The sequence below is a fragment of the Piliocolobus tephrosceles genome, chromosome 7, assembly GCF_002776525.5.
Source record: "Piliocolobus tephrosceles isolate RC106 chromosome 7, ASM277652v3, whole genome shotgun sequence".
NCBI classification, from domain to species: Eukaryota; Metazoa; Chordata; class Mammalia; order Primates; family Cercopithecidae; genus Piliocolobus; species Piliocolobus tephrosceles.
The window spans coordinates 1,293,569-1,319,260 of NC_045440.1; the positions used below are offsets into that span (position 1 = coordinate 1,293,569).

Sequence of the window (25,692 nt, forward strand, 5' to 3'; positions counted from 1 at the left end):
TTATTAGAAATGCATATTGTAGGCTCTGGCTGGACACTAGAAATCAGCTTTTTTAACAGGCTCCCAGGTAATATGGTATGTAATTTCAGAAACACTGACTAGACCATTAGACTGAAAATAATTCACCTTTTCTGAATTTAGAAAAGGTGGCTCTACCTTTTGAGAGAGTTGCAAAAGTAATTGAGGAGGAGATGGAAAGATTTTAGTTTTACCTGGCTTACTGCAAAGAGACTGTTCCTAAACGGCCACCAGTGCAGCTTTTGAATTGCCTGATTGGCTTTTTTTTACCCAGGAGTCCTGGCTACATGTTTGACTGATAAAAAGAAATGATTTTTCTCTTCTTTAGTAATTTCCACTGTTACATTTTCTTTTATATATATCAAGCGGAAGTGTAACTTCATCCTGAGTTTTTAAATCATATGCTAGTTAAAAACTGGTAAAAATAACATGTTCCCACAGTCTCATTCTGAGTTGTTTCCAAATATGTTTGAGGGAAATGGATTTGGGAGGGGGTGGAAGTCAACTTGAAGTCATAATTTCTCAAGGCTGGGGCCTGTGCTGCTCTCATTATTTCAACAATACACACGTGAGCATGCATACATGCACACTTCAGTGGACATTTAATAAGCATTACCCAGGCCACATGGACTCTAAAAGAAATTCAGTTAAGTTTTCAAAAATGTTGGCTGACCAGTTTATTCAAAGGCAGCCTACTCATGTCTTGCAAACATCCCAGAAACTCGTGTGTTGATGGGGCAGTTCCAGGATGGAATCTGTTTCCCTGTCTATTCCTCACTTCTAGTGTAGCTCTTACTCCTGGAAAGTCGGTTCAGTACTTCATTATTTTCTTTACTTTAAGAACACTTGCTTTATTTCTGTGAATAAAGCAAGTGAAGTAGTAGGCACTGTTTAGCTCATCATTTAGAATGTCCCGCGTGCATGCATTAGTAGATGGTTGAGATTCTCCTGACATGGTGTCATGGTTGTGTTAGTGTAGATTTCTTCTCTCCATCAGACAGCGGAGAGCTCACTAGTTCCTGCTATACCATTTCTTAATTCAAATTTTTGAATAAATTATTATGAATTATGAGTTAATACATTTCTGTGACTGAAAATATGCTGTTTTCTTTCTCTTCAAGTTATTTGAAAATATGAAAAGGTGGTTTGAGGCACCTTTTGCTGTGATGATGAAGCCCTAGAAATAAAGTGAATTTCAGGCACCCCTCGTGGTCCTCAATATTTAGGTTTCTTCTGAATCTCTGATTCAGGGATCCTCTTTTCATTTTGAATAAAATAGTGGCTTACAAATACTCCTGAAGCTGTAGTAATCTACATGACTTAGGCTCTGTTCGTCTTTAGAAAGTTTTTGTTTTTTTGTTTTAAGCAGCAATATTGTCTCCTATAACTATGTGTTCAAAACTTTCAGCTCAGGAGAGGCCACTGTCGACTCTTTCAGGCTCTGCTAGCAGGCTTGAGCTAAGTGCAGTAGAAGTGTCTTCCAGCACACCCTTTCTGTCACACGGTCAGTGGCTTACTAACAACAGCAATGCCTTGTATTTGAGGGAGCTTTTGGTTTGTAGAGTGCGGTCAAAATGCTGTTTCCTTTTAGGTCCCTGAGACACCAACCGTGAGAGGTAGGAACTACTCATGAGGAAGCTGACAAGTTCAAGTAACCTGGCTGAAGACTTAGACTAGTGAGCGTGAAGACCCCTAATGAAAAACCAGGCCCTTCTCCCTCCACAGCAGCAACACTCTCTGTCACCTGCTTTACTGTACTGCAGGTTCACGTGTGTTGCAGGGTCGGGGAGACAGAGACTGGATCAGCTTCCATTCAAGCTGTGGGGCTGTTTCTTCTGCTTGGTTCTTACTGTCAGCATTGCTGTAGGGCAGAATTTTCCACATGTGTTCCTTGGAGCCATCAGTGTTGCTGGTAGATGTTTGGGGTGGGAGGAGGGGAGTGCTGGTGGTTGTCATTGTCACATGCTCAGATACATTTGGGAAACACGGATTAAACATGTAGATATTTAACAACTTTTTCATTGCATCCTTCTTAGAGCCTTTTATATGGTAATGAACATGGTTCATCTCTAAGACTTAATGTTACTTTTTTGACTGGAACTCTTTTTTTTTTTTTTTTTAAACAGCCCTTAGAATAAGTTGAGGAAAGCTACACTAGGTTACTAAGGGAAAAAAATCAGATAAAAAAAGTAGGCAGAGTAATGGATTTTTATCACCTGTCTGGAGTGAACAAGTTTGTTTCCTAGGACTTCCCATATTTTAAACATTATATCTTTTAAAGAAAATCTATTATCAGAATAGAACTAAACAAATAGAACAGCAACCTGAAAGGCAGCCTGGCTAGCTGAGTCATCATCTAATAGGGAGTTCTTCATTCCCCTTCCCAATTTGCTCTCTGGAAGGGGGGCTGATGGCTGAGGGAGTCTTAATGGTAAAGGCTGGATACGAGAGGTAGAAATGGAACTCATTGGATTCTTGCGGCTGTCTCTGTTCTGGTTGAAATTGAACAAATCGCACTTCTTTTACTCTCCATCTCCCCCTGGGAGATCCTGTGCCTTTCATATGCCTGGAGTCTTTGACTTCAGATGGAAGTTCTTTTCCCCCAAGCTGCCCTGTTTCTTGGGTTTTGCTCACAGTCCCTTGGAAGCCTCTCTTATCTGAGCAAACAAGCTCCTTCCATGCACTCAGCAGTATACAATTCTGTGTGCTCTTCTAAGTCATTATCTGCTCTTTTCAGAATCTTGCATCCTGTTATCATTTGAACTGACTGGTTCTCCAAATCTCTAAGTTCTTTCACCACTTTGTCTCCAAAGTCATCAGCCAGTTCGCTTCTTGAAACACCTGTATCTTTCTTCTGTGGTGATAATAGTTTTTCTTAAACCACCTTTAGGCAACTAAAGCAACTACTGTATTTTATTCGTCCATACAAATCTTTGTTCAGTTGAATGGGACAGAAGCTTAGGCATCATGAAAAAAATAAAATAAAATAAAATGGGATTTGTGAATAAGGGCCTTTTTGTTGTTTTTTCCTAACTATCATAATATTTGGTATTCCCTAACAGAGATTTTGGTTTAAAAAGTGAGATCACTTTACTTTTAACTTTACCTATTTAGGTAATACAGTATGCTTTGAGAGTCTTGGGTTTTTTTCTTACAAGCAGTGACTATAAAAGTAAGTCATAAAGTCACAAGTTAAAGACTTTTATTGGGCCGAGGTGGGCAGATCATGAGGTCAAGAGTTCGAGACCAGCCTGGCCAACATGGTGAAACCCTGTCTCTACTAAGAATACAAAAATTAGCTGGGCATGGTAGTGTGTGCCTGTAGTCCCAGCTACTTGGGAGGCTGAGGCAGGAGAATCTCTGGAACCCGGGAGGCGGAGCTTGCACTGAGCCGAGATTGCGCCACCACACTCCAGCCTGGGTGACAGAGCAACACGCCATCTTGGTGGTGGGGAGAGAAACTTTTAATTTTTACTTAAGGTGATGTTGACGGTTAAAAATTTTGCCAGCATCTTTAGAAAGGACCCTTTCTGCTTCATTGATGATAGCAGCCAAGAAAGACAGCCTGGGAGCCGGCCAAGTCCTCTGTTTGTGGCCAGGTCAGACACTTCTATGAACTTAACCTGGCAGAGGCAGAGGTTTGATAATCATTCGCCGTGTAGATTTGGTGAGTTTTCTTACTTTGATATTACAATTTTCACCCAACCCAAGTGATTTTTTTTGAGTGAATTAATCTTAGAATTTTGCATCTATAAAGTCAATAAATTTTTGGATTTTATCTTCTGATTCTCTGAATGCATACCCACTTTCTAGATGAATATAATATTCGTCCTTTTTAGAAGTATTTGGAAACATGTGAGGTGTTCATTTCTAGTGTCACCCCCCTTATCACCACCTGCGTTCTTCAGCAATGTTACATTTCTCAGTCTGACACAGACAGGAAGCTTGCCCTGAATAAATACAGTAGATAAATGGTCTTTCTATTCCTGGGAGGAATTCAGAGCACTTGTTACATTGATGTCACTAAAAACAAAATGCAATCTGAAAAACATACATGCACTCAGATTTTAGTTTTAAACCCCTAAAAGTCTAATTTGAACACATCTTCCCACTCATTTAAAAGTAGTAACTGCAGCTGAGCACAGTTACTAATGCCTGTAACCCCAGCACTTTGGGAGGCCGAGGTGGGCAGATCACGAGGTCAGGGGTTCGAGACCAGCCTGGCCAAGATGGTGAAACTCTGTCTCTACTAAAAACACAAAAATTAGCCAGATGTGGTGGCGGGCACCTGTAATCCCAGCTACTGGGCAGGAGAATCACTTGAAACCGGAAGGTGGAGGTGTTGCAGTGAGCCGAGATTGCACTACTGCACTCCAGCCTGGGCAAGAAGAGTGAGACTCTTTAAAAAAAAAGTGGTAGTAACAGGCGAAGGGGAGGGTTTGCTCCTTTTGACTTTGTAATACTGTCCAGATATTTTAAGTCAATATATGATGAAGCTACTTTTTGTGAATAAACAAAAATTACTTTTCTGTGTAGGTTAAAGGAAATGTTTGAGATTTTAAGATCTGTATGTTTTAAAATGTAATTTACAATTTTATTTTAAAAATTGTAATTAAATTTTTAATTGTGATAGATTACCAGTGATTGAGCAATAATATTTTGGTTCATCTGAGCCCATTTCTAAAAATACCCCTTCGTTGCCACTTCATAACATTCTCACTTTTGAAGAGAAAAATTAATGAAAAGAGTTATTCTGGTGGTGACAACTCCTTAGCAACTAGCACGTCCATTTTTTAAAAGTTTACATTTGTTCAAATTTAAAAACATTCCAGATCTTTGAATGTAGTTTTCTTCTTACACAAAAGCTATGTTAAGCAGCATAGCTTTTACACACCCCAATGGAATTATTTTGCCTCTTTGAATCTGTTACTACATACTTATTGCAGTATTTGTTTGAAGTTTATCTTAAGTTAAATCTGTATAGGTAATAAATACTGAAAGGCTCCTGAGTGACTCATGTTGTCATGATTTGTTACAACAGCATTAAGTGTATTCATGTTGCTGCTTTGACAGAGATCCCTGAGGCAAAATGATTTGTAAATTCACTATACTTTTATTTTTCAAGTAAGGTCTTTTTTTTTTTTTTCTGGCTATTGAAATTAATGACCTTTCATAATTAAAATTAAAACAAATGCCCCTGTTCCAGTGGTCATCTATGTCCTTTCTTCAGCATTAATTCCCTAGAAGCTTTTTGGTAGAAAGGTAATGGTCTAGGTCAAGCTTGTCCAGCCCATGGCCAGTGGGCTGCATGCTGCCCAGGGCGGCTTTGAATGTGGCCCAACACAAATTCGTAAAGTCTTTTAAAATGTTGTGAGACTTTTTAGCAATTTTTTTTTTTTAATAGCACATCAGCTGTCATTAGTGTTAGTGTATTTTATGGGTAGCCCAAGACAATTCTTCTTCCAACATGGCCCAGGGAAGCCAGAAGATTGGATACCCCTGGTCTAGGTGAAAACATTTGGGCAAACTAAGCTCAGGAGCATAACTTGGCTCAGAAGAACTTATCAATAATAATTTGGTTTGTAGACCAGTTACTTGAGCATTATGTAGATAATATTCTTGTTAAAATAGTTTAGAGAATGCAGACGCTAGGAGTTACAGACTTGAGGGCAGGAGCTCCTCAAGCTTACACTTCTTGAAGCACCTCAAGGGGAAGATCATACTTTCATCATCATGGGTATGTGCCCCTGGCCGAGCGTTCGCGCATAGTAGGCACTCAGCAGATGTTAGTGAGGGTCAGAATGGCGTGCCGTGAAACACGTTCATTGGGAGCGGGATCTCGCAAATCCGTGGAAGCGGGAACAAGACAGTCTGGAAAAGGGATGAGGCCCGGTGTGTGGTCAGCTTCTACCTGGGAATGGAAGCTGCTTGACTGGGAGAGGTACAAGATGGTGTATTGTATATACTCACACTAACTAACATAGTAAACATTGTGATCTAAGTAATTCACACAGATGACAGCTATCCCATGAGGAATACCATGTAGACGGCTGTTTATCACATCACAGCAATTAAACAATCCTGTCCCTGAAGTAGTTCTTTTTTTCCTATTACACTCATCTATAGATAAAACCATTTAATCTCAAGATGCTAAAAATACCTTTGCCAGAGTCCCTGCGACGTGTATGTGGTGTGCCATCTGCAAATCTTTCATGAATTCCATCCCTGAGAGTATTTCTGTTTGCTGTAAATCTGCTTTACTTCATCCATTTCTCCCAGAACCACTCTTGAGTGGTGCCAGGTGCCAGGCACTCATAACTATGGACTGTGAAGAAGATGCACGGTCTGTCCCTTCAGGGAGCACACAGTGTCACGGGAGAGGGACAGTCAATGATTTTGATGCAGTTTGGTAACTGTTGAGCTGGAGCTGGAGGCAAGGCGTGCACGTGGCCCCTGGGCACCTCCCTCTCAGGTGGGTTCCTGCCCTCCTGGAGGAGGCGTTGTCCTTGCTAATCCATAAGGACAAAAGGGTCAGTAAGAGAAGATGCAGGAGGATTTTCAAGCAGAAGTTGCATCGGGCGTGGATGTGAAGTGGAAAGAGGGCGGAGAGGAACCTGCAGCTGCAGGCGCATCCAGCGCGGAGAGTGCGGGGAGGGCAAGGCCAGCGCATCTGCAGGGCTTGCTGTCGTCCGGTGAGAGGATAATTCTCTAGGTCTCTAAATAGCTGGACCTTTATCCAGAGACTCAGACTCCAGTGGTTGAGCGTAACAGGCAAGCTCCACCGCTACCCTGGCTGGGCCTGAGCGGGAGAGATGGGCGGTCCTGGCCAGCACGGGGAGTTAAGAGTCTCATCACTCCCAGGTATAACTGGCACCTCTGTGGAGAGACTGAGATGGGGCCTGTTGTCCTGGGGGTCTCAGGGCCTCCAAAAGCTACACGCTTCTGGTCAGCCTGGAAGAGGGCAGGATGGCCACCCGCTCCCAGGCAGGAACCGTGGCAGCACCACAGGCCAGATCCGAGTCCTTTGTTGCGCGCAGTACTGGAGAGAGGTCGCCGCCACCACCCCGGCATCTCTTCCAGGGTTTACGGTTTGTAGTCAGACTCCGTGTAGAAAGCTGAGGGACCAGCAGATCCCCCAAGCACATCAACAGCAGCCACAAAGATGGGGGCCGGAGTTCCCCAGACCAAAACAACCCACTAGTCCTTTTAAAAGAATATAGCTATGTTTCCAACTTTGCACTGAAGCCTAAATTCGAACTGTGGCTCAGCAAGCTGGTTTCACCAGTCACCTTTATTCTTAGGCAGAGTTGACCAGCTGGCACGCCACGAGTGGATTGTAGGTGATGCGAGGGATTGATCCCCTCAGCCCTCTTCACGACCAGGATCCTGGAGCAGCTGCCGTCCCTAAGCTGGTCACTTGGTACTGCACCTGCAGTGACCTGAGGATGCCGTGTACAGAGCATTTGCAATATGTGCTTCCACCAAGAAAGGATGGGAGCCACTAGAGGCTTCAGATGCTTTAGGTGCAGCTGGATGTTGGAAAAAAGAGTCTTGTTATGAATTAATTTTGACTTTTTGGGTGGGTGTTGAAAAATGAGCTGGGATCTAAAAAGGAGGGGATTTTGGCCGGGCGTGGTGGCCCACGCCTGTCATCCCAGCACTTTGGGAGGCCGAGGCAGGCAGATCATGAGGTCAGGAATTCGAGACCAGACTGGCAAACATAGTGAAACCCCGTCTCTACTAAAAATACAAAAAGTAGCCAGGTGTGGTGGTGGGCACCTATAATCCCAGTTACTCAGAAGGCTGAGGCAGGAGAATCGCTTGAACCTGGGAGGTGGAGGTTGCAGTGAGCTGAGATCACGCCTTTGTACTCCAGCCCAGGCAACAGTGGGAGACTCCGTCTCAAAAAAAAAAAAAAAAAAAAAGAGTTGGGGGAGGGGGAATTTTTTTCCCTGAGAGCCCCCAAAAGACATCTGCAGGGAGGATAGACTGTATGTTTTGCATGTACTTGAGAGCTCCTGGGGGCTTTGAAGTATGGGACGGGGCTGGTTGCTTTTACATTTTAGAAAGATCCCTCTAGTAGCAGAGATAAGGCGCTAAGAATGAAGAGGGCAGAGAAGGGCCAGACTGAGGCAGGCAGGTAGAGGCTGCTGTTCCACAGGACGCCACAGCCCCAGCCTGAGCCTCAGCCTGAGCTGCTCATGGTGGCAAAACCTGAAGAGAAAGGGGCAGCTTGGTGGGGGCATGTTGGGAGGTCGAGGCCCTGGGACTAGGGCCGACAGTATGGACAAGTTGAGGCTCTGACAGCTTGGATGGATGGTGGCACGGCTCCTGGGAGAGGAGCGCACGGCCGGGCAGACGTGTGGATGGGAGCAGCTCAGGATGTGAAGCCTCTGCTGGTGCACCCTTGCTTCCTCCCCCTCGCTTGCCTGTCATCTCGTCGCTTGTGCTGTTAACTTTTCCTCCACATCTGACCTGATGCTGTGAGGTCCTTCACTTCTTTCATGTACTCAATGCATGTCAGAGCCCTCTCTGCCATCAGGTTGTGACTTCCTGAAAATCCTCCTTCGTTCTCATTTGAACACTTTTTCCTGTCATGTGCTGTGCTGTGCTAGAAGACTTGTATTCAGCCCTGTTAGATCCCTTACACACACAGCCGGTAGGGTGTAGTGGGGGAGGAACCTTGAGAGAAGCATGGGGACCTTCTGGAGGTGAAAGGGATGAGGAGGGAACCTGAGTCCTGAGAGTGAGTGCAGACGGCACCTCCACCTGTGTCCTGTCCAGAGACGAGGGCCAGCACCTGCTGCTTGGCTGTGATGGCATCCTCGCCTCCTGAATGCACTTGTCCTCACAGAGAGAGCACTCTGCCCTAGGCTTGTAGGGTTTTTTTCTGTGTGAGTTTTAATTTCAACTATTTTTAAATTATAAAAGCAGTACCTGTCCACTCTAGAAAAATCATGACCTATACATAATAGATTAGGAAGAAGGGGGGAAAATCCATGATCCAAACAGCCAGAGATAACCACAGTGAAAAGCTGGGCACGTGGAGGTGTGTGCATGTGGTCTCAGTGGTGTGTACCCTTTCCTGTCTGTCTCAAAAGCAGGGTCATCGGATACGGACAATATTGAACTTGAAAAACAATTGAACACATTTTGTCTCTTTAGCAGCTTGCGTTTTTGGTTCTGCCACTGGGCCTGTGACATGTGTTTTATGGTCCCTGTGCTATTTGAGGACATTCCTAAAATGCTACTCCTTTGACCACTGCACTCTACATTGCAAGGGGGCCCCCCTCTGGACAGACGCTAAGATGAGTAAGTTCTGGAAACCTAACGTACAGTATGGTGACCACAGTTAATAAGAGCACACTGTGTACTCAAGATTTGCTAAGAAAGTGGATCTTAGGTGTCCTCACCACTCGCAAAGGTAACTGTGAGAAGTGATGCATGTGTTAATTAGCTTGAGTGTGGGGATCATTTCACTATGTATATGTAGATCAAAACATCACACGACACACCTTAAACATAGAGTTTTCCTGTCACTTATACCTTATTACATCTGGAAAAAAGAAAGGACGTTCGTCCAGCATAGCTCCTCATCTCGCTGGCCCATCTGTGTATGCAGGGTCCTCAGTTACACTGTAGTTACAGTCTCAGTTACCGTCAGCCTTGGAGAAGGTGGGATTCTTTTATTCCCACTCCATGTTCTGTCTGCCTACGAGATGCCTGCTCATCCCGGGAGAGAAGGTGCTGCAGGCGGGAAGGGGAGGCTGGCAGGAAGCTGGTACTGGGCTTGTCCCTGTCACGCTCCCACAAAGGGCTCTGCTCTTCCATCCCCGCCCCCACCCTCATCCTGCTTTTCCTGAGCTCCTCAGTTCTGGTATTACATAATATTCCTGTTAGGACCAGTTCCTGTTTTGCCAGGGAGAGGAATTGTGACTCTTTCAGGGAAAAACCCTGTTCTAACATTAGTAGCGGTCACTGGCGGCCAATCCATGATCTCATAAGGGAAACCCACCGCTTTGCTGTCTGAGTCAGCGCACAGATGGGGTCACCTTTCTGCCTTGGTTGGCTTCCCCTCAGCCTTGTTTTTCTGCGAGAGTCCACGATTATTTCTCCTAGGATAATGGAACTGCCAGGCTTCAGGTAGGCCACTTTCTGTGACCACTTTCACTTAGACACAGATTCCTTGGGTTACTTACTACACTCCAGGAAAAACTGTAATGATACTATACCAACAGATATACGTGCACTTTTTTTTTTTTTTTTGAGACAGGGTCTTGCTCCGTCTTCCAAGGTAGAGTGCATGGCATGATCTTGGCTCACTGCAACCTCCGCCTCCCCGTTGCAAGCGATTCTCTTGCCTCAGCCTCCCGAGCAGCTGGGATTGCAGGCACGCACCACCACGCCCAACTGATTTTTTTGTATTTTTAATAGAGACAGGGTTTCACCATGTCTCCAACTGCTGTTCTCCAACTCCTGGCCTCATGTGATCTGCCCGCCGTGGCCTCCCAAAGTGCTGGGATTACAGATGTGAGCCACTGTGTCTAGCCTGCATTCACTTTTTAAAACTGTTGCTTATGGAGTACTCTACGTGTGTGTAAAAGTAGAGAGAATAAGAAAGGAGTCTGTCCATGTCCGGAACCCAGCTTAACAATGATCAGTTTGTGGCCAGCCTCATTCCAGCTGTGCTCCCACCCGTCTTCCCATTACTGAAGCAATTCCTGGACATCATATCATTCTGTATGTATGTATTACATATCTAGAAGATAAGGACTCCATAACACACAATCACAGTACTGTTATCACACCTAAAAAATTAAAAAATATATATATAAAAAAATTAACCACAGTTTCTCAGTATCATCAAATCCAGCCAGTGTTCAAGTTTCCTCAGCTGTCTAGTAAGTTTTTACTTTGCGTATGTGTTTGAATCTAACAAGGTCCGTATATTATAGATTATTCGGTAATGTATTTTAGACTCTCCTGACCGATAGGCTCTCATTCCTTCTCTCTTTTTTCTTTGCAGTTTATCGTTGAAGTCACTTTGGGTTCCTTATCTTACAGAATTTCCCATATCTTGAATTTTATTGATTTCACCTTCCCAGTGGGCTTTAGTATCTTCACTTTGTAAAGAGACCCTACACTGACTGGCTTTACCACATAGATTACCGTCCCTGCTGAATCCACATTTATCCTTAATTTCCCTGGTGTGGCTCTTGTTACCAAAAGGTAAATGGTTCTTGTTGTCATGTAGCTTACAGTGTAATCTGAAAGATAATAATGTTGTAAACTTTTTCAAAATCATAATGTCAAATAGAAGACATGTCAGCCAAGCATGGTAGCTCACGCCTGTAATCCCAGCACTTTAGGAGGCTGAGGCGGGATTGCTTGAGCCCAGGAGTTGGAGGCCAGCCCAGGCAACCTAACAATATCCCATTTCTACAAAAAATTTAAAAATTAGCTGGGTGTGGTGGTGCATGCACTTATAGTCCCAGCTCCTCGGCGGGGCTGTGGTGGGAGGATTGCTTGAGCCCAGGAGTTCGAGGCTGCAGTGAGCTGTGTTTGTGCCACTGCTCTCCAGCCTGGTGATAGAGCAAGACTCTGTCTCTTGAAAAAACAAAAAAAAATGTGTGTGTGTGTGTGTGTGTGTAAAATATGTATATGTGTGTGTATATATAAATACATTTATATATAATATCAAATATAGACATTTCTGCTATAACACAATTTATGCATTCATGAAAAATATTATATTTTATAAAAATATTATAAAAATAACAGAGCTCATGGGAAAAATTGGGTAAGAGTCAAACTGTTAAAATGTGTGTCGTTTTGCACCCAGAATACATATTGCCTACCCCTCCACACGCACAGTAATTGTTTCCTCATGAGATAATTCACTCAGACCAGGGGGCTACTTGGGAGTCTTAAAAATGTTCAAAGACAGTCGAATGGACAGGCACCTCATTAGCGGTCCACAGTGGGGTGCAGTCTGCCACCAGCTGAGGGCTGTCTGGGGAGAAGTGCTGGGTGCAAGTGCGGTTGCAGGTTGGGTCCTGGGAGTTGGCCTGCAGGAAGTTCATAGGAGTGCTTTCAGGCCTGCCTGCTACGGGAGCAAGAGGGAGGAAGCAAGATTGCACAGGGAGAGGATTTGGCCTGCAGTGTACACTGAAGTTTTCAGCGGACTCCACAGGGAGCTCTTCCCAACCGCCCCAGATCTTTGGAGGGGGCAGAGTCTTTGTGCCCCTGCATTGACCAGTCACAGGGTCCAACCCTGCGGGATGAGCCCTTCGGGGGCATAGCTCATGCTTAATTTTCTTAAAGTAGACTGGAGGGGTCCTGCCTATGCTGCAGCCACCCTGAGACTTGGAACTTTTTCTTTCTTTCTCAGCGTTATAGTTCTGCTCACACTGTCTTGGCTCCCCTTGCTTAGGAAATGTCACGTGGGAACCATGCAACTCCCCGCTATGCAAGAGAATCACAAGGCCTCTTCACTTGTGTGTCGGCTTCAGGAAAGTATTGATGCCACTTATAGACTTAACCCTGATGTTCAGTTATCAGGTTTATCAGTCCCAAGAAATTCACCTAAAATGTAACATCTCTGTAAATATATTGGCAAGGAAGTGAACAAATGATTAAGAATAATTTTGTAAGATAACAAGGCATTTTGAATCGATGAAAATGTGAAAAATAAAGAAGGATTTTAAACCACAAACACTAGTGGATCCACATACAACCTGGATGTCCTCAGTGAGGAGAGTGACTGCCTCCGTTCTACTCACCGTGGCCTAGCTCTGCGTTCGTCATATACACTCCCTTAATCTGGTGGTGATACACCCAGTCCCGAATCTTTTTCAGGTAACGAATACTTCCATCTTTACTTTGATTTTCATGGTAACAAACCTAAACACTTGTCTAGCTAAAGAGAAAAGAACTATTCTCAAGTACATTATTTGTGTTCCATTAGAGTATGTAGTGTTTGTTCCTTACATGGAGGGGGGTGCTGTACACATGTGTATGTAGGTGTACATACACAAGCAACAGACCTCCACACACTGGGTGCTTAAACATCAGTCCTTCAACACGAATTAGCTCAGTGTTGCGAAAAGCATTTGTATTTAAGATCTTTCTTATTTGAGTTTGGGGTTTAAGAACTTTTGTTCTAGAGGAAAAAACAGCTTCAACCCCAGCTTATTGTTCAAACTGTCCCAGTGGGATTGCTATAATAAGAACTAATTGTAATTAGTACAGCAAATGTTTGTATAAGTGAGTGTTATCCTATTGCTTGAAGCTACCTGAAAGTGTTTTTTTATAGTAATTTAAATAAACATTTTCCTGTGCCTTAGGAGTTCTTTGTAATTCAAACTGTTTGTAATTAAGTCATTGGGATAATTTATCATCGAAGCATAGTTGGATGGAGTCTAAGAATCTTGTCTTTCGTAGACTGGTTCTAAAGTAAAGTATTAAAATAAGGTTCTGATGGGTTAACTTACTAGGCCAGTCCTTCCATAGAATAATGCAAGAAGCAACTTAAACCAATCCTAAATAGCTCTAAGTGTAGTTTAGAATATCTCTTGATGCTAATCTGTCATGAAATTGTAATCTTATATAATTCCATTGGAACTACTTTGTAACAACCAGAAATTTCTGTTTAAAACACAATCTTGAACTAGCTTAAAACTTAATGGGAATTATCTAAAAAGAAGGTTTTTTCCTTGGTAAGATTGAAATGATGCGCTCTTTATGTTTATTAGGGGTCAGAGTGCTGGTAGGTTTTTCTGTTTCTCAAGGTTCTGTTCATTCTTATCTGAAGCTGCCTGAGCCTCTAGGAAGTTCACTCAGAGTTTGCATTTCTTCGAACAGCGGGCAGTCTCTGCCAAAGAGCACAAGGCTGAAATGCTTTAGTCTTTGATTTGTCATCTGTTGTTCTTTGACAAGTTTATCTTTCCTGCATCAAAAAGCCTTGTTTTAAGCAAAGTAGTAGCAGTAATGACATCCCCCCTCCAGTTACCTCTGTCCCCTAACTTTAGTCCAGGCTCCTGTAATTCTCATTCTGACTCTTAAAATCACATGGAGGTTTTAAGTTTTACCTGACTGGTTTTGAAGCATTTTGTGGGCCTGAACTCCAAATAGCTTTTTAACAAGTGCTTAAACTTATTTTATGCCTTTCAGTAAACTAGGTTTTGTGAGGTTTATTTTTTTGCAAGCAGAAAAGCTGACCTGGGAAAGCTACTTTAAGTAAATCTGAACCTTTCATGTCAGCACCATTTCTAAAAGGAACATGGCTTTTGTAGGAAATTGTTGAGTAGACTCTGGGAATCAGTGCAGTTAGTTTTCTTTTATTTCTAGGTAGCACTGAAACTTGTAAATAGAGTATCAGCTTTAAAATAATATATCCAATTCTGATTCCCAAATTGTTAAAGTTTCAGATTGGATTTGTGTGTCTGCTTACTTTGTGATCCTAAGGAAGGCCACTAATAAATCTTCTAAAATGTACGATGTGCTTTATAAAGTTAAACAGTGACGTTATTCATTTAGTTAAATCAGTCATTTCATTTTAGGTCAGCCTCCTCACTCACAGCCCCTGTGTCCTCCCTGCTATGGAGATCTATGTGTTATTATACAGGCAGAAGCATGACTTTCATATTATTTTATTTTTTAATAGACCTCAGGTACTCTAAATTGGATTAATCATGATGCATGACACATTATCATCACTGGTCACAGTTTATTTTAGACTCTTTACAGGGATTCTTAGAAGACTTTAACCACTGTTAGACTCGTACTGTGGTGGCACCCTCTTAAAATTAGTGAATAAAATCAGCTGTCTTTGAGTTGAGGTTACAAGTGATCCATAAACAGAGCCTACTTTCTAGTCATCTATGTTTTAAAAGTATAGGATCAGACTTGAATTGACTCAGTGTCTTTACACAAGGCTATAGTCTTAGAATGAGACTTCAGGGTAATATCTCATTATTTCATAGTTCTTCTACGTAATAGTGCTTTAACCATTTTCCTTTCTGGTTCCCTCTCCCCTCCAATTCCTTTTCCTACTTAACTCAGATGTTTTTCTTGCTACCCAGTAGCATTATTTCATGACAGATGATTAAATGGGTAAGGTATAATCCCTATTCACAACCTCGTCAGGAAGTCTGGGACATTCACAGTCAACCGGAGCAAAGGCCTTGAGTGCTGTGCCAGAGGACTGGGGGCATATGTGATGCAGCACTGGATTCAGCTTGCAGAGACCAAGGAAGATAACCTTTGCATGTGTCTCGAAGGAGCAGCAACTGGCAGGTTCAGAGGCTTTCCAGAGAGAAAAAAAGACCATATCTGCAAAGACACGGGTTCTTGAAAGCACAGGTCCTTTTGGGGAACAACAGCCCTACTGATGGCTAGTCTGTAAGTGCTCCAGACACTTCTCCTGTCTGTGTTACTTTGAAACAAATCCATCCCAGAAATCAATATTTCATCCACAGGTATTTTAGTACGTGAGTATTTATCTCCAAAGGTTAAGAGGTTCTTTTTTAAAATGTATATCTCTGCCATTATACTCTATAAAAATTTATAGTAATTGCATACTATTAATAAGTGTTCAAAGTTCAGTGTTCATAAATGTCATAAATTTGAGTTTTCTTTACATTTTCATTGAATTAAGATTCAAGTAAGGGGCACACATAACAATTGGTTGATATATCTTTTAAATTTCTTTCAATCTGTGGAATCTCCCTCCCTATTTCTTTCCGTTCCTCTTTCATTTTTAGAATGAAATTTGGAATGTGTATTTCCCCTTATTAGTAGATTACTCTGAGGAACAGTTTATATGGAAAAGACAGGATAAATATTTATGTCCTTTATTTAGCAATTTCCGAAAACTGGAGAGTTTTCCTTTTTTTTTTTTTTTTTTTGCTAGTGAATTGAAATGTTTGATGTTTCAGTGCATTGCAGTTATTATCTTTATTGGTGATCAAATTTCCCATTTCTACCCAATGGGAGCCTGGTTCCTGAGTACTTTTTTTTTTTTGGACAGATCTTGCTCTGTTGCCGAAGCTGAAGTGCAGTGGCACCATCTCGGCTCACTGCAACCTCCGCCTCCCAGGTTCTAGTGATTCTCCTGCCTCAGCCTCCCGAGTGGCTGGCATTACAGGTGTGAGCCACTGTGCCCGGCTAATTTTTATATTTTTAGTAGAGACAAGGTTTCATCATGTTGGCCAGGTTGGTCTCAAACTCCTGACCTCAGATGATCTGACCCTCGGCCTCCCAAAGTGCTAGGCGTACAGGCATGAGCCACTGTGCCTGGCCTTTTGAGTATTTAAAAAAAATTTTTTTTTATTGAGTATATTTAACGTGTACATGTTATGAGTTACATATATATAATGACATAGTTACCCATTTTCCCTTCATGGCAAGAGCAGCTATAATCTCATTTAGTGAAGCTCCTGACAGAGTACACTCTTATCAACCACAGTCCCCACGCCATACCTTCGATCTGAAGTTCAGAGATCTAAAGTACGGCATGGGGACTGACACACTTACTACTTTGCATCCTTTGACGTCCATCTCCCCGTTTCTATCCCCCACCCTGCTCCAGGAACCACTGTTTTATCTTACTCTCTATTTCTGCGTATTTGCTTTTTTTAAAGGATTCCATCATATCAGTGAGATCATGCAGTATTTTTCTTTCCTGTCTGGTTTATTTCACTTAGCATAGTGTCCTCTCGGTTCATCCATGTCATGGCAAATGGCAGGATCTCCTCCTTTTTAAAGGCTGAATAATAGTTCACGGTATACATATATACACACCACAGTTTCTTTATCCATTCACCCATGGACAGACTTAGGACGTTTCCATGTCTTGGCTATTACGCAAACTGCTGCCGTGAACATGGGAGTGCAGCTGTCTTCACAAGGTGATTTGATTTGCTTTGGGTATATTCCCGGAAGAGCAGTGGCTGGGCCATATGGTAGTTCTATTTTTAATTCCTTTGGGAACCTCCACACTGTTTTCTGTGAGGGTATGCCAATCTGCATTCCCACCAGCAGCATACAGGGTTCCTGTTTCTCCACACTCTTGCCAACACTTAGTATTTCTTATCTTTTTGATAGTAACCCTCCTAATGGGTGTGGGGTGATATCTCATGGTGGTTCTGATTTACATTTCCTTGATGGTTAGTGATGTTGAGCATCTTTTAGTCATGTGTATGTCATCTTTTGAGAAATGCCCGTCCAGCGCCTTTGCCCATGTTTAAATCAGGTTATGTATTTTCTTGCTATTGAGTTGCATGAGTTCTTTTTAACTTTTAGATACTAACTTTATATCAGATACATGGTCTGCAAATATTTTTTCCTAATTCGTAGGTTGCCTTTTCATGTTGTTGATTGTTTCCTCTGCTGTGCAGAAGCTTTTTAGTTTGATGTAGTCCTATTTACGTATTTTTGCTTTTGTAGCCTGAGCTTTTGGTATAATATCAGCAACATCATTGCCAAAAGCAATGTCAAGGAACTTTTCTCCTGTGTTTTCTTCTGGGAATTTTATGGTTTAGGTCTTATGTTTAGGTCTTTAATCCATTCTGAGTTGATTTTTGTGTATGTTATAAGATTCAATTTCATTCTTTTACGTGGGAAACCCAGTTTTTCCAGCACCATTTATTGAAGAGACTGTCCTTTCCCCATTGTGTCTTCTTCATGCTCTTGTCAAAAATTAGTTGACTGTGAATGTTTAGATTTATTTCAGTTCTCTATCCTGTTCCACTGGTCTCTGTGTCTGTTTTTTATGCCAGTACCATATTGTTTTAATTACTATAGCTTGCAGTATAATTTTAGATCAGAAAGTGTGGTGTCTCCAACTTTGTTTTTCTTTCTCAGAATTACTTCGGTTATTCAAGGTCTTTTGTGGTTCCATATGGATTTTAGGATTGTTTTTTCTATTTCTATTGAGAATGCCATTGGGATTCTGGCGGATTACATTGAATCTGTATATTGCTTTGGGTAATACAGACATTTTAATAATATTCTTTTAATTCATGAGCGTGGAATATCTTTCCATTTATCTATGTCCCTTTTCATTCATCAGTGTTTTATAGTTTTCAGCGTACAGGTCTTTTACCTCCTATGTTAAATTTATCTGTAAGTATTTTGATTTTTTTTTTTTTGATGCTACCATAAATGGGATTGTTTTCTTGATTTCTTTTTCAGCTCGGTTTTCATTTGTTTGGGATTTATCCTTGGTGTGCAAGGCTGGTTTAACTGTGTAAATCAGTCATTGTAACACATCATATTAACAGATGGAAAGACAAAACCACACGATCATCTCGGTCAACACAGAAAAAGCGCTCGGCATCCTTTATTGGTAAAAACTCTCAACAGTTTAGGTAGAGAAAGAAAATTTCTCAACAAAGTAAAGGCCATTTATGAAAAACCCATAGCTAGTGTCATAACTGATTGGGGGGAAAGGTGAACGCTTTCCCTCTAAGATCTGGTACAAGACAGGTGTGTCCATTCTTGCCATTTCTGTTCAACATAGTACTGGAAGTACTATTAAAAGCAGTCAGGTAAGAAAAAGAAAGAAAAGGTCTCTAAATTGGAAAGGAAAAATTAAAATTATCTCTTGTTTGCAGATGACCTGATCCTATATGTAGAAAACCCCAAAGACTACCAGAAAACTGTTAGAACTAAATGAATGCAGTAAAGTTGCAGGATACACGATCAACATACAAAAATCTGTGGTATTTCTATACACAGACAATGACCTGAGTACTGTTGACATGACCCTAAGTGGTATTTGATAGCTTCCTTCCAATCTAGTGTAAGAGTTTCCAGGCCCACTGTGCACATTTGCTGCCCCACGCTTGGAGTCATCCCTTTCTCCCTGATTCCTTTTTTTGTGGTAAATGATATTTAGCGACACAATCTAGGCTTTGGGCTTGCTCATTTATTCCTAGATTGGTCTTCATTTGTAGGCCTTGTTACATGTATATAACTATAATTTCTTTATAATAAAATATATCCTGAGTTCATAGTCATATTGCTAGTTTAGATTCAGGACCACAAGGACTTAACCCCGCTCATCTTTTATCTTTACTTACCCACAGTAAGATTCCTGGAATCAACAGGTTCCAGAAATAAAAGCATGAAAATATCACAGTACTCATTTGCTTATTTCCCATTATACACACAGTAGTCACAGAATAAGGCCAATAACTTGATCATTTTAAAAAAAGAGAGAGATTCAGAGGGTTTGTTTTGGGTGTGTGGCAGTTCTTTTTGTCTTTATGTATTTCCTATTCAGTCTATACAGTTAAATTATTATGTTTCAAGTCATTTGGAATTTCTTTTTGTGTGGCTCTTCACCAGCTAGTTGCAGAATCAAGTTTGTTTCATTTCACTTTTAGAAATTGTTTTTTTGAATTTGATTTTGTTATGTGTCCATTGACTTCTATGTTCCATATGCTATTCACTTGATTATTTTATACAATTTATTCTTGGTTCTGTGGTTTGAACTTTGCACAGACTTTAAGTGGAACCTGATGCCCAAGATCTTTCTTCTTCACAGTGGTCATCTCACTGTCAGACTCTGCAGGGCTTGCTGCTTACTGCATAATCCTTTTAAAAATACAGCTAGATTGTAGGCAGTCTTAAAAGTAAACAAAGAAAATACATCCATACTCGGCATCATTTAGGATATGTTATTTCTCCGTTACCCTCCATTCCAAAATGGAAGCATAATTTTTCTAAACCTAGGAACAGACATTCCCGTGTCAATCGTGTGATAACTACGAAAGAGCTAACCTCTCCTCCCGGAGGCGCTCTGCGAGCTACTGTCCATAGTGGGATGCTTACCAGGCCCTCTTTTCACTTCCCTGCTATGCCTTTGTCATTTTGCAAAAACGTACGTTGGTAAAAGCCCACCCTCTTGGACAGTCTGGGACAAAACAAAGATTTAACTAGAAGATTTAACAAGAGAACTACTCATTTCATCCAGATAATGGAACTATCTGTTTGAATAGCCCTTTCAAAGTCAGTTCGGCAGAGCACTGATTTCATGGGATGCCGGTGGGTGTTTACCAAAAATGTTCCAGGATCAAATAAATGTGGGCCATTCTGAAGTTTAACAGCCACCACGTGTCTCAGATGGTGATGTGCGTTATGAATCAAAGGGAGGAATAGCACAGACTTGTTTCCCAAACTTACTTAGACCATGAATCCAGCCCAGTTTTTCATAAAACAACATGCTGGCGTTGGAAAAGTGCTCCGTTAGGAAGTAAGCCTGCCTCTCACTTGAACCCTACAGGAGATACGTGAGACAGAGAAATGTGTTAACCTATACCACAGGGATACATTCAGCAAAAATCCGATTATGAGAGAACTTTACAGGACACGTGGTTTGGTTTCATCAACAACAAATTGCAAAAACAAGAGAGGGATGTTCAACCTGGAATATCAATTTAGTATATTTATATTGCTATTCCAGGTTGAATATTCCTAAATCAAAAATCTGAAACTCTTCTGAACCCAAGCATTTCAAATAAGGGATACTCAACCTGAACTTTCATGAGTTCATTATCAATAACTGAGTCCATAACCAAATTAAAATTTTCCTGCTTAGTCTAGATTTTTTTCCAAGAGTTTTATTCACCCCCTCCCTAACCCAACCCCAAAAGACCAGGGTTTCTAAAGAGTATAATCCTTGGATTCACAGATGTTATTTGTTGCAGAACAAAGCAGCTCATCGATGCCATTATTTGTATTTGAAGGAGTGTCCCGTAGCCTCCCTTGTTCCTTTGCCCTGTGAGGCAGATTGTCCCATGTGTGCAAGTGTGTCCTGGCCACAGGAGATCACTGGGTGTGCAGATAGAGGCTCGCGTGCCTGTGGAAGGCACCGGCTCTGCAGCCTGGGTCCCACAGGCATTCCGTGGAGCATCTGATAGCAGATCCGTCCTGTGCTACGTGCCCAGGAGCCAGTCGCACAAGGCAGTGAGGGGCAGGGCGCGAAGCAATGAAAGTGGTGGTTCATTCTAACAAGAACGGAAGTCCTTATAAAAACATCTATCCTGGTTGCTGCAGTTTCAACAGAGATGCAAAATCCATGTGTTTAAAAAAAAAAAAAAGCAATTTTGGGGGTACCAAACCATTTTAAGATACATGAAGAACCTCTTCTCTTTCCTTTTCTCATTCTACAACCTGCCTACCTCACTCCCTACAGGCCCCAAGCCATTCACACACCCAGCCCCCGCCCCAGCTAGCTTCGTTCATTGCCAGCCATGGTGCTGTCTGCTCTGGAAAGTGGCAGGAAAAGCTGATAAGGTGCTGAGGACAGAATCTCTGGTCTTATCTCACCCTAGCACATGGTGCCGAGAGTGCATCCTTTTCCTGTCCTAGGACAAGAGACATAAACTGGCCATCTCCCGGCAGCAAGGACTTCAAACGGGGCTTGGGCCTGCCTCTACTTTCTAGAGGAGCCAGAAAGGAGAAAGTGGGTCATGACTTTTTTGAAAGTTGTTTTAGTACCAGTAAAAATTTATGTCGTCTCGTGGATCAGCAACATAACTTCATAATAAGATACTCGTAAAGAAGAAATGAGAAAGCAGTGGGGGTGAGGGCAGGGCCTGCCAACACACCCAGGGGTTGGAAGTCGCTGGGCTGTTTTGTTTGGTTAGAGCTTCACCAGGACGTAGGTTTGGCCTGAAAGGATTAGATTTGGCTTTTCGTGTGTTGACAGATGAGGCAAGTAGTTTTAAGAGCTTTTGTGATAGTAAGAAATTGACATACACATGGTCTACTGCAGGAGAAGAGGAGGGAAACACTGGCTCATTTTTCCTTCTGTACTTCTCTCTTGCCAGGAAAGCAGAAATAACATTCCTCCCCAGATTTTCCTTCTGTGACGTCATGAAAACAGGAAGAAGGGGGACCTTTCTTTGGGTTGCAGTGTGGGGGGGAAGGGTTGGCGGAGAAGGCAAAGCTCTGTGTCTCCAGCCGTAGTCTGAAGGAAGCAGGGTGGCAACTGTGGTGACAGGTCTGGGCAGCACCATCCCGTCCCTTGCTTCCCCTTTCTTGTGGTCCTTTCCTGACCTCACGAGGCAGAGCCGGAAGAGTAGGCAGCCTGAGGTCATCGTCAGCCGTTGTGAGCCTCAGGAGGACCCACTTTGCAACTTGAGACTTTACAATATTGGGGAGTTCAGTCTTGATTCTGTGTTACTATTTTTGGAAGAAATTGGTTGGACTGTACAGTTCTGACTGCCAGTTGTTGACACTCCAAAGGTTAATGACAGTGTTAAGAATTATGTATATTATATAACATGAAAGACCAATTTATTTTATTTTTATTTATTTATTTTTTGAGACCAGTCTCACTCTGTTACCCAGGCTGGAGCGCAGTGGTGCGACCTCTGCTCACTGCAACCTCCGCTTCTCAGGTTCAAGAGATTCTCCTGTCTCAGCCTCTCAAGTAGCTGGGATTACAGGCCGCACCACCATGCCTGGTTAATTTTTGTATTTTTAGTAGATGTGGGGCTTCGCCATGGTGACTATGCTGCACTCGAACTCCTGACCTTAGGTAATCCACCCACCTTGGCCTCCCAAAGTGCTGGGATTATAGGCGTGAGCCAGCGTGCCCAGCCAAAGACCAATTTTATTCTCGAAAGCTTTCGCCTTCTCCTTTTGCTGAGTGCTATGGACTTATCTAGGCTATAATGAATGCTAGAATTGTAATGGACCTTAAAAATATAGCTGTTGATTTTCAGACTGGATTCCATAGAGTTCTAGGGTCCCCAGGGGCCTTTACAAGGGGATTGGAGGGGAGAGTTGGGACATGAGCTTTGGGTTGCCTCCGCCCCGCCGCAGCCAAAGCTCTGCGAGATGTTGTACAGATTGGCCTTCTGTTTAAGATTGTGTTTGAAGAAAGGCATGTGAAGAAACTATGTTGAAAAAAGTTACTGAGGAGCCCTATTTCTCTGTCTTGCAAATGATTGCATTTGAGGCCTGGAAAGTCTCAGGACTTGTCCTAGATCACACGTTCTGTCCGTTGTGCATCCGATCTTCTGACAGCCAGTTCAGTGCCACTTCTACTGTCTTAAATTGAGCACCTGTTTTCTGTCCTTTGCTAGCTGATATTTTATAGCAGTGCCACTCAAAGTATGGTCCATAGACAAGATAAAGACAGAAATTAAGAGTAAGCATTTGGAAGCTTTTCTAGTAATTTGACAATAATTTAGGACTTGGGTTTTAGATGTCTTTTTAAAACTTCATTTTTCTGGTAACTTTTTTAACTGTATAAAAATCTTGCCCTGTAATCCTGTAATGGATTGGAAATTTTTAAAGGCAAAAAGAAAAAAACACACACACACACACACACACACACACACACACACACACAAAACAGACAGAACTAATCCTTTACCCCGATAGTTTGAGAAGCAGCATACTGGAGGGCATTGGATTTCTGGTGGTTGGGTCGGTTCAGGACTGCAAGCAATGCTTTGTTGCAAATGAGGCAGGTCTTGCTGCAAGAACTTTTTTGGATTCTGAGCATGCCAGGGAGACAGTATTTCTTGTACTTTTTCACTTAAGCTTTCAATATATTTAGTGTTTATAAAATAAAAAATTATAGCTTCTGTAAAACTAAGAGAAGAGGTTATTATAGGATTATTTATTTAATAGCAGTAACAATTTTTATTTTTTATCAGCTTCTTGGAATTACCGTCTCAGTGTAACTGGTTAGGGTTTTTCTTGAGTAGAATTGGTTTTGTAGTTGGTTTGTTGTTGTTTAGTTTTTGTCTATGCTAAAAATAAGTTGTGCCGGTATATTGTCTTTTTTTATTGTGATAAGAACACTATCTGGTGTATTATTTTATATCATTTACTTTTTTAACATGACTAAGTTCAGAATTTTATTTATTCTTACTAATTTCGATACCTTTTAAACATAGGATGCCTTTGCCTTGCCAAATTTACTCCTAAAAATATATCTTAAATATTTTTATTTGCTGCATTGGTTTTGGTGAAAGAAAAAGTATGTGAAACTATTAGCCTTATGTAGTTTACAAAAATTGAAAGAGGAAACTTTTTGTATTAGTCAACTATATTCACCTAATTTACCTTTCTTTTATGAACAATCATGACTACTTAATTATTCCATATAACTATGCATACCCTATTCCTAGTTTCAAAATAAAGATTTTATTCTCTAAAAAAGACCTTATTCGACTGGGCACGGTGGCTCACCCCTGTAATCCCAGCACTTTTGGTGACTGAGGTGGGCGGATCACCTGAGGTTGGGAGTTTGAGACCAGCCTGACCAACATGGGGAAACCCTGTCTCTACTAAAACTACAAAATTAGCCGGGCGTGGTGGCACATGCCTGAAATCCCAGCTACTTGGGAGGCTGAGGCAGGAGAATCACTTGAACCCAGGAGGCAGAGGTTGCGGTGAGCTGAGATTGTGCCATTGCACTCCAGCCTGGGCAACAAGAGTGAAACTTCGTCTAAAAAAAACAAAGACCTTATTCTTTTTAGAAATTAGAAGACTTTAGATTTTCTAGAATCTTCAAGAACTGCTGTGCTTTGCTTTCTATAGTAAGGAGCCTATGTTCGAGTTGTCATGGTTCTTTAGTAATTTTCACCTCTTCATGTGGGATAAAGATGGAAGAGACAGAACCCTCTGGAAGCTTCTGCTCTGGTCTGTGAGAGGCCAGTGCTGGGTCTCAGCCTGTTTATCAAAGCTGTTTGTCCTGGCTCTGGAGAGCAGGGGAGAGAACCAGTTGACCTGGAATTTTAAAATGCAGTCTGTTTGGATTATTTTTAGAATCATTCACAGAAGTTGGGGCCTGGGTCACATTGATCATCTCCAGCTCTGGAGGAGCCTCGTTTATCTTCATGGCCAGTGTGTCAGGAATGGTTGTCCCTGCAACTTTCCGAGCCTGAGGACCTTTCAGGGAGGCAGGAAGCCTGTTCCTGCTCCTTTCCCTCTTTTTCCACAGAAGCTGGATGACTCTTGTTAGTGATCCTGAAGTTGGTTACTTGAGAAGCTGTTGCCATGGAGAACCATCCTTTTCAAACAGTTTATGTCGGCTTTTCCTAGTAAGTAGCGATCGGAATAGCTGTTTAGGCATATGGGAAAAGAGAAAAAGAAAAAGACATAAAATTAACAGCTCTGTGAGCATTGGCCTTCATATGAGGAATTTGGCATTCTGTGTATTTCTCTATTAAAGTCCACGGAAGAGCAAGCTGTTCTGTCCCTTCTAGTTCGTATTATCTTCTCTGATGTCCGGTGTGTCTGAGTTTGTAAATTCCAAGCAGAGTTCTGATGCCTGATTATTAGAAAGGTATCTCTGCATACTTATTGGGTTGCTGAGAGTTCTCTTTGATGTCAGATCACTTTTTAAACAAATTTTTTCTTTGTCTGCTGTCTTTTGCTACTCAAAAGCAGGCAGCAGTTAGCAGCCTCTCTGCTGCTTGCTGACACAGTTCAGAAAGGTAGGTATTCTGTCGCTGGCAGGAGACAGAGCTTGAGGACTTTGTCAAAGCCCAGTGTCCTCCAGTTCCATACGTGGATATAGGCACATGCGTGTATATAAAGGTATATTGTGTGTGTGCACTTGAAAAGCACCTGCCACTTCCAAAAGTCAGCAGTACTATATTCACAATTGCAGAGCTGATTTTATAATACATTTATTCAGTA

At 42.0% G+C, this 25,692-nt stretch overlaps 1 protein-coding gene across 2 annotated transcripts in view; it reads left to right on the forward strand.

Moving 5' to 3' along the window:
- The window catches only part of PINX1 (PIN2 (TERF1) interacting telomerase inhibitor 1), a 69,879-nt gene that overhangs the window by 36,448 nt on the left and 7,739 nt on the right, over window positions 1-25,692 (forward strand). The window lies entirely within an intron of this gene.